This window comes from Haemorhous mexicanus, chromosome 2, assembly GCF_027477595.1.
Source record: "Haemorhous mexicanus isolate bHaeMex1 chromosome 2, bHaeMex1.pri, whole genome shotgun sequence".
Classification (NCBI taxonomy): Eukaryota; Metazoa; Chordata; class Aves; order Passeriformes; family Fringillidae; genus Haemorhous; species Haemorhous mexicanus.
Window position 1 is genome coordinate 56,185,993 of NC_082342.1, and position 9,581 is coordinate 56,195,573.

A 9,581-nucleotide genomic window follows, 5' to 3' on the forward strand; every position below is an offset into this window, starting at 1 on the left:
TAAGAAGGAAGGTTCCTTGTTGTGGCATTTGCTGCACGGTTAACAAAGAGAGACAGTCACCTGTGGAGGATGCTTGTTCTATTATAAAAGAGATGACAAAATACAGAGGATGGTTTACCCTCTGCTTCAGCCCTTCTCTTTCCAGGAAAGGAAGAGAGACACTCCACGTTCACCCTGACAGCTGGCAAACAGGTATTCCATGTCAGTTCAGGGTTATCAAATGTAGCCACAACAGGTTAGCCTGCCTGCTCCAAGATCCATAGGAGGCTGGAGTCCTCCCAGGTGCCAGCTCTCAATCAACTGACCCGTGCTTTGCCTGACTAGCTGGCACCTTCTGAAACCAGTGTTAAGGACATGAGGAGCACAGGACTTCCTTTGCCAGTAGGGTCTTGGGTATGAATGCAGGTAGCATAAGCTTTCTGATTCCCTGAGCCAAGGAAGGATGTACTTGTGGTCCTTAACACTGGTATGAGAACCACTCTAAAAAACCAAAACCAAATGGAAAGATCTTGTTTATCATGGAATCGAGTGTATGCTGAGCTAGGACTGGGAAAGCTTAAGGGCACCACCACATGGCTTGACTGCTCAGGGGCTGTCCATGCCCCCATGGTGGAATGGAGGCCTTTTCCTCCTGAGAAAAGGCTGCTTGATCCTCAGAAGTTTCCAATGATATGTGGAGAGCATCACCAGAAGAATCCCACAACCTCTTTCCCTGAAAAGCCCAGGGAAGAGTCTTTCTCCATTTACTGTTCCCCTTTCTACCCACTGCATAATATACCAGATAGTATTATAACATTCCAACAGTTTATCTGACATGCACAAGTATGTCAGAAGCTTTTGAGAGTAATATATTGAGCACAGACTCAGTGACCAAGAAATTGCAGAAACTGTCACGGACTCTACAGATTAGATTTGACTGGTTCATAATCTTAGACAAACATACAATTCACTCAAATTTAAGGAAGTTCTCCTGTCCCACTTCAGCCCATATTTGCTGAAAAATACCTTAGCTGCAGAAAAAAAAGGAACTTTTATCAAAGGGTCTCTTTAGTTTTTGTCTCACATCAGTCAATATGTCTGTTAAACCAAAACAGACATTTGAAGTGAGAAGAAAAACCTCTAATGAAACCAAAACAGCCCACAACTCCAAGAAGAACATGATATAATAGTGAAGTCATTTATTTGTTACTTTAGTCTCTGAGGCACACTAAAAACCTTTTAATTCCATTTGAAAACTTCACTGTACAAGGAAATTGTCTTATTTTTAGTTGCTCCTCTTTTGACAGTGTTAAATTCTATCTGACTGAAAGGCAATGCCCCTTTGAAGTACTTCTGCATGCATATCTGTTACAGAAAGATTTAATTTGCTCAGCCTTCCCCTCTATTCACTTAACAAAACTATATTAATTAATATGTATTTAGTCAGGAGATTTTTTTTTTTCCCCAAAACAAATCACAGTGGACATGAGGATCCTGGCACCATTGTTTCTGGCGTTACACTGACACTATGGTACACTACTTAAAGTAGTGTCAGCATAATAAAGCAAGGGCAAGTTTGGCTTATCCTTCTCAATGATTCAGGACTTCTAAAACAGGTGGTTTCTGGAATTTTGTTTTGTCATAAAACATGGTGATGGAAGACTGATTGACACACAAAGTTTTACCTTCATCCTTCCTTCAGTAATTAAGAACATTATATTCGAGAAAGTAACAAGAACATAACCCAACACAACTTAAAACTGAATAGAAAAAGTAATGATAAATCTGACACTCATAAAGCCATTAAATGTCTGAATAGAACAATGCTCCATCTATTTTTATCTGCTTTTTCTTTAAACAGGTTATAACAGTCTTTTCTTCCTGCTTCTTTTCTGCCTTTCCGTAAGATAAGTCAAGGGGACTTAGTCATCATTTTCAAAATTAATTCAGTCCCTTTCAACACTGACTACCAGCACCACCAGAGGCAAGCAGAGATGCCACACAGGATTTTCCTTGTTGGTTTTGCCATCTCACTCCAGTGAATCAAATCCCAGAAAAAGCTGACAGATTAAACAGTGTACTGGTATGGAGACAGGTCTCAGGTCTTTGGAGGAGCAGTCATGCACATTTTTCCTTGTCAATTAAGTCAGGCAATAAACACACACACACACACACACACAAAGGTGAAAGCTAATCCCTTAACTGTTTTCTCCACGTGTGTCCTTCAATATATACTTGGTGGTCTCTCCACGTTGAAGAAATGCAAGGCCACTGTCACCAAGAGCAGAACCACATTGGTCAGGACCCAACATTTTCAGTAAATAAGCAAAGATATCTCAAGAAGATAATCAAAATCAAACCAGATCTGTAGTGACCTCAATTTCACTTAAATTTCAGCTAGCAGCATTTGCCTCTAAATAGCATGAGATAAGAAGAAATGGAATTTTTTTCTCGAGCTATTTTAAGGGCAATGACTGCTATACATAGAGTCAGAGTAAGTGGCTGAAGTTAAATTTAAAAGACAGACATATTTTTGTTTTCCTGTTTCCAAATAGAGTCTCATCTGTTCCTAAGTCAGAATAACAGAGGCAAAAAGAGAAGAAGAAAAAAAAAAAAAAAACCACACAGTAAAGAATGCCATCCTCCTGCAAACAAGAGGCCTTTCAAGTGTAGAATGCAACACCAAAGGAAAACCATGTTTGGCTTCAGCTATTTTGATATTGAGGGATAAAGCTTATTTCTGAGTCTTTTCTTAAAAATAGGCGTAAATTCAGGTCTTCCAGAATTTTTGCTATTCTAAAACAGGTTTAAAGCACTCTTACTGGTGCCTGGCTTCCCTAACTGTCCACAAAACTATTGCTCAAGGGAATGAGGTAATTTATGGAAAATTCAGTATGCTTGCACAGAAAAACTTGCTAAGCTATCCAGGTGTGGGCTTTGAAGCAAGTAACATAAACACTGAAATGTACCATGTCACTGCAATACAATCAAATTTGAAATTTCAAGCGAACTGGACTTAAAGGTACTGTAATATTGATATTTAGTGTGTAGAACTTAAACTATTTACCACTCTGTCTATTCTGCATTCTAAAGAAAATCTCTACATGCACTGTTTCTTAGAACTACTTATTTCTCAGATTAAACCAACATGGATCTCTGTTACCTATGCTTTTCTTTTTTTTTGCTTTGTTTGTGGAGTACTCATTCTCTGTAACAAAAGACACATATCAGAAAGTGTTTTTATTTACTTCCACCTGAAAGGTGCTGTAATGCTGGAAGAGCCATCTCACAAGTCATGCATAGAGAAATCTAAAATTCGGTTGCCATGCTAACAGGAAGTCACTCAACTAAGTCCAGTAAAACAAAAGTGCATAAATGATGCTTTTGGGTGAAAACAGAGAAATATTAGATTAACAACAAGTCTGTAGGTTTTGACAACTGTTGCCACAACTACAGTGCCTCGGTAGAGTGCTGAATTTCTGTCGGCATTAAAACCTCCAGAGCATCAGCTGCTTCTTCCCAACAGGACCGCAGCTTCTCTCCCATCACCTCAGGCGTCAGGGCCTTGCCGTGGACACCCCACATGGGGATGAACCCACCAGTCCCTTCCTCTGCTCCAGGAGCTGTCCCATGGCCCACTTCACCCCGCTCTGCTCCTGCCGCCTGCACCTCCCCGTCCTCCAGGTCCCTCCTGGGGGCTGCCAGGACCCCCGCTTTCCCTGGAGGGTTCCTGCGGACTGCGCCGGCGGCGAGCGAGGTCCCCTCGGGGGCAGCCAGCTGCGGGGACACCGCAGCCGCGGCCGCCACTGCCGTGGGGACCAGGGGCGGTCCGCGGCGCGGCTCCCGCACCCACCCGTATGCGTGACATGTGAACTCCCGCTGGCGCTGCCGGGGACCGCGGCGCCCTCAGCGCCGGCAGCAGCCGCGGGGGCGAGGGTGGAGTGGGTGCGGAGCGCGGGTGCGGGATGCAGAGCCTCCTCCTGCCCCGCGGAGCGGCCCCCGCCCGCTCCCTCCGGCCCCCTGGGCGCTCCGCTGTGCTGCAGGTGTCACCCAGCGACCGAAGGATGCCGCTCCCCAGGGCAGCGGCTGCCAGGGAAAAATAGGTTTATTACATACAAGAGGAAGAAGAGATCCTAATACTCCTCTGGACTATCACCGAGGGCCAAGGGCGTGCACGACGTTGCTTTAGGCTGCTTGCGTCAGTGCAAAAAGTTACCTTAGACAGTCATAGGCACTACTTTTTGCACAGGGTCAAAAAGGTAATCAAAGGCTCAGAAAGGACAGGTCAAAGTTGACGAGAACTTACTTGGTTTAGGTGCTTGCGTTGACAGCGGGCATCTTCAGACAGCAGTTCTAACAGGTCACATTTTCCCATGGAAGTTGTACCCTTTTCAATCCCGTTTGCAAATTAAATCCCTTCAGAATGTGTTTGTTTTGTTTCACTGGCTGCCGTCCATCTCAGGCACTATCCCCTTTTTTTACTTTATTTTCTCCATATTTGCCAGACATGCAGGCACTCTCGGACGCACGCCACGAGTCAGCGGGTGCCCATCACCGCCGGCCGCGGGGACCGCGCCTGCCGCCGGGCTACGCTGCAACAGATGAGAGGCAGGTTCTTCCCCGGTTGCTTAGCGCGGCGTCTCCTTGTTCCCCCGGGAAGCCTCATGCCGGCGGCAAAAAGTAACAGCTCCTCCCGACGCGCCGGTCCCCTCCGGAGCGCGGGCTGCGCGGTGCGGGGAGGGGGGAAAAGACACCCCAATACCGGCGTAAGGAGCGCGGACGGGCACAGCCGGGTTCCTCGCAGCTGCGCTCTCTCCTGAGCCGGCCGCAGGCAGCGCCTCGGCGGGCGCCGTCCCGCCCGCCCGGCCGCCGCCCCCGCCGCGCTGTCCCCGCCGCGCTGTCCCCGCGCCCGCGCCGCTCCCGCGCCCGCCGCCGCCCGCCTGCGCCCCCCTGCGGCCGCGCCGCGCACCGCGCCGTGTTCCGCGGGGCTCCGCGCACGCAGAGGCTGCCCCGGGCGCTCCGCGGGGCTCACCGGAGGCCGCGCCGGGCGCTCCGCGGTGCTCACCGGCTGCCGCCCCGGGCACGGGGAGGAGCGAGAAGGCGCCCTCCGGGCGCTGGAGCGGGGCTGGTCGGCGAGCCGAGAACTCGCACCGCGCGGGACCGCTCGGAGGCAGACGCACCAAGGAGCAGCCTCGACTCCGCAGAAAGTTCGCTGTTACATCGCTCCGCATTTGGGAAAGCCCTGACCCGCTCCATGCAGCCGCGGTGGGGCTCTGTGAGTCCGCCTCCGCGGGGGCCTCGACCGGCGCGCTCCGAACCCGAAGCCGGGGCTCGCTCCAGGTAGCTCGCCCGACGCTCCTTCCCGAGGCGCAGCGAAGGCTCTGCCCTGGTTGCGCCGCTCGGCGCAGCCTCCAGCCGGGTGGTCCCTGCCCCTGCGCCGCCCCACCTCGCCCGGTGCCCCTGGGTCAGCCCGGCCTGGACGTTAACGGGACCGAGCCGCGGCCAAGACTGGCAATAGAGGAGCAGAGGGAATGAGGCTGCTCAACCCCCAGTTCCTCGCTTTACTTTTCCTTTCCCTAAAAATTTGTGACAGAACTTCAATGCAGGAGCTTAGAAATAGTAGGAAAAAGATACAACGTGCGGAGACAGAGATGCATAACAGAACATCCGTGTCTTTGAAAATGGATGTTTGTTTGGTTTTTGGGGGGGTAATATACTAGTAATACAAAACAACAATAACAAGACCAATAATTATTTGCGATCTCTTTGGACTCAGCCGCACATTGGGGTCTGGACACGATGCGCGCAGGGGTCACCTGCTACTATGTGCAGAGCGTGCTGTGCCCGGGCGAACATCCCTCAACTCCGGCCCACTCCTGCCCTCCCGGGAGGCTGGCTCCCGCTTGGCACCGCCGGGCGGCTTGCCGCTAGGTTCGTGCTTTGCCCGTCTCTTTGGATGAATAGCTTCCACCTGGGGGCTCCGAGAGAGAAGCGGGGTGAAATAAGACCAGGGCAGCACCGGGCCGGGCCGAGTCTCAGCTGGGCGTGCAGTGCCGCGCTGGCAGCCCAGCTTCCAAGAACCCCTTTGCTTCCTGAACCGCCGGGACGGGAGTGTCCCTCGAGCTGGGTTTCACCTGCCTCCCTGGAGAACACCGAGGACTGAAGCGCTTGCCAAAGCAGGCAAGCCTGAAAATGTCACTACAGCAAGTGTGAAGGAAGTGCCAGCCACAGCATGCTTGAAGGCAACTGTGAGAACGGGCAGACCACCAGACCTCCGCGGGCAGCAGAGGTGATGCAATTAATCTGCATTAGGCTGTGCAGTGAAAATGCTCTGGGACTTCCCCAGTTGCAGCATCAAGTTTCTGCATCAGGCTGCTATGTGAACCACTGGCATATGTATTTTAGATGTGCCCCAAGTTAGGCACTGCTGGGATTTCAGCAGAAGCATACTGCCTTTGGGGACCTGCTCAGTCTCATCCCACTGGGCAGTGTGCAGTACAGGCAGGCTGTAACAGCTCTCTGCGGGTCTCTTCCCAAGAGACACCAGTGAAACACGTGAGATCAACTCGTGTCAGTTCAAATACAGATCAAATACCAAAATCAGCTGCTTGGAAAGGTGAGCCAGTCATTCTAGTAAGCATACATACATGTAGCAAATGTTTGTGTAGACCCATACATCCATATCCACACAAAGGCAAGGAGAGAGGGCTGGGTAAATAGAGGCGCACGTGAGGGCCAGACAAGCTGCAATGGCTGCTCCATCAGATTTCATTGGAATTGGCAATGTGAGCACATCAAAATATTATTGGAACATTTGTATATCTCGTGAAGGCTCCCAACAGCACTGGTGTTGCCCTGTGTTGCTACAGATTGGAAGTGTAATCACAGCTTTCTTTCAGAGGCATTTCCCAGAGCAGAGTGCTTTTTCCCCCATATATTTCCTTATTAGATCATGAGAAGCCAACTTCTGTTTTGATTGTAATATTTAATTTTTCACAAGCAAATACCTCTATAATTAACAGTATTTCCTGTGCCTTTTCATGCATATTGTGACATTTCTACTCTGCAGGGATGAGCACAACATGGCACTATCAATGTGTTTTACATTTTCTGGCATTTTACATACCATAACCCATTAGCAGTCTCCTGTGGATCTTCCCAAGCTTATAATTCCTTATTAAACTAATGTTCAGATAAAACCTCTGTGGTATTTCTCAGATGAGAATTAAGTAAACAGAAATTTTCCTCTGTTTCAGGACAGTGGAGTCAAGATCCTTGCAACATTTTGAGTGTGTGCTAGTACGTTTTATTCCTAACATGTAGCTAGCTGCCAAATGTTCTTCAGCAGTAAATACTGTGGCCAGGAGAGAGAAGGGGAAAAATTAAACATTCTGTGAAACCCATGTCACACATTGAGGTTTTAGGGATGATAAAAAGCATGATTGGGCCTTCCTTTAATCTGTTCATTGTGTCACACCAAAATAAATTCCCCTTAGGACCTTCTCCATTTCTACCTCCCATGTTACATCCTCCTTCTCGGAACATCTACTGACACATGCTCAGGTGTTGACCATTTTCAATTCAGCCAAATCTTACATATCCAAAAAAACCAAGCAGATTGGGATTTCCCCTTCTCTCTGCAGTTTGTGCAAATATCAGTAGGATATATCCCTTGTTTTTATTTCATGAACAGAAAAACACAAGATTAAAGACAGCTTGAAAAATAAGATAGAGTTGGGGGATTTGTAAAATACTAATTGATTTCACCTTCTAAATTAGTGAGTCCAGGTAAGAGCAACTGCAGCAGCTGTGATTCAGTATAACTTTATCTAAATCAGGTTAGCTGACTTGGCTCATTATCTTTAAAGAAGAAAGGAAAAACCAATGCAGAAATTTTAACCATATTTGCTCATTTGGTACCAGGTAAAAGGTATTTTTATGTCTCAGCTCCTTTTCTTTATGTGCTAATGAAAACTTTTCTTACAAGCATTGACATTTAAGAGATTATGAAATTTTCTCCAAGATGGAGATTTATATGTCAAAGAAAGAGTCTTATACTAATTACTCAAAATAATTGTATTGAATTTATTAACAGTTATTTGTATTTTTTATTAATTTGGAATAATGAAGAAAGATTTTTCTCAGACTTCTTATTATCCTCATTTAATTTTAAATATGCTTCTACCAATCCATTGCTCATTAGCAATGATGTAAAATCATACAGTACAAAAGCATCTCTTGTTGCAGTTTAGGGTTTTTTTTCTCTGTGTTTGTTTTGGAGACTACACTTGTACACAGAATAGGGCTTATAATTTTTTTTCCTCTGTATTAATCTAATTCATGAAATCTGTAACAAGTTAATTTCATTAATTCTATTGTTACAGACCCTGCAGTTCTCCCAGACAGAACTCTGCAAGCAGCAAATGGTTCTTGCCAACCCACACCACGCATTCCATACTATTAAATCTTTTCTTCCACATAACTCAGTGTATTACCATTTATGTACTTAAATACCATTAGACAAAACTCAAGTTTCTGCGACTTGAGAAAGAGAGATTCTATTTATTGACTGATAGAAGAATGTGGATTCTGTGAAAGAAGATGGGGAATACCAGTCAAAATCTTTCATTTTCTATGAAACATTTTTTGGCACAGATATCATTCTTGTGAAGTTTTAGTGGGGTAAAAAGGTTGTGAATGAAGAGAGAGACAAGAAAATGCAAGGGAAAGAAGTAGAGGAAAAGATTGATTGAGGGATGTGAATAAAGAGTAACACTTTCTTTTAAACAAGCAAGTACTGACCTCAGCTGCACGACTCTTTCACTCAGGTTGTTTTTCTACGCCAAACTAGAATCTTGAAGTATATTTCTTTTGTGTTTGTCTTTGGTTGGTTTGTTGTTATTTTGGGGTGGTTTTGTTTTTGGTTGTTTGTTTTCATTATAAGGTAAAATATAAAACCAGAAGCAAACACAAGTGAATGACTAGAAAAAATATACAATATTAATATTTGGTATTTTCTCAACCTTAATTTCAGGTCATGACAAGCAAGTTCTTGTCTGACTTTTTCTCAAGACTTTCAAGTTATTCAGGTAAGAAGATATTTGGGGTTTGTATTTTAATACAGGGAAGAAAGTGGCTTAGGTTATTGACAGTTAAATTGTTACTTAATTTTATTATTGCAGTTTACATTGGAAGTATGCAGAATTCTATGTAGATTCCCATTTTATTTCTACTTAAATCTCAACAATTCATTTTTTTGGTGGAAAGCAAGCAATTAAACTTCTTTTATCTGCCTACATTTTTCAGTTTCACAGAATTCACATTTATTCACATCTTTTTTCTGGCAAGCTACAAGCTCTTTCTCCTTTCTTCTAACCAGAGTTTTTGAATGATTTAAGCTTGTTTTTCTTACATCAGAGAGTGGAACTTGGTGCAAAAAGGTTCACTGCTTTCTTTTGCAATTTTTTAATGAATAGTAGAACAACATCACTGATGTTTTTGGTGTTTTTCAAAGTAATTTAATTTTTATCCTCTAGAATTATTTTCATGTCTCTACTTACCAGTAAGCACTTACTTCCTGTCAGAATGGTCGGCTGTTACAT

The 9,581-nt window shown here is 45.5% G+C and overlaps 1 protein-coding gene across 1 annotated transcript in view; it reads right to left on the reverse strand.

Annotated features, from left to right (window-relative positions):
* TRPC4 (transient receptor potential cation channel subfamily C member 4) overlaps positions 1–4,845 on the reverse strand; it is a 130,918-nt gene extending 126,073 nt beyond the window's left edge. The window contains exon 1 of the mRNA XM_059838918.1: positions 4,286–4,845. The gene's annotated coding sequence lies outside the window, so the exon portion shown is untranslated. The remainder of the gene's footprint in view (positions 1–4,285) is intronic.
* Positions 4,846–9,581: the final 4,736 nt, after the last annotated feature.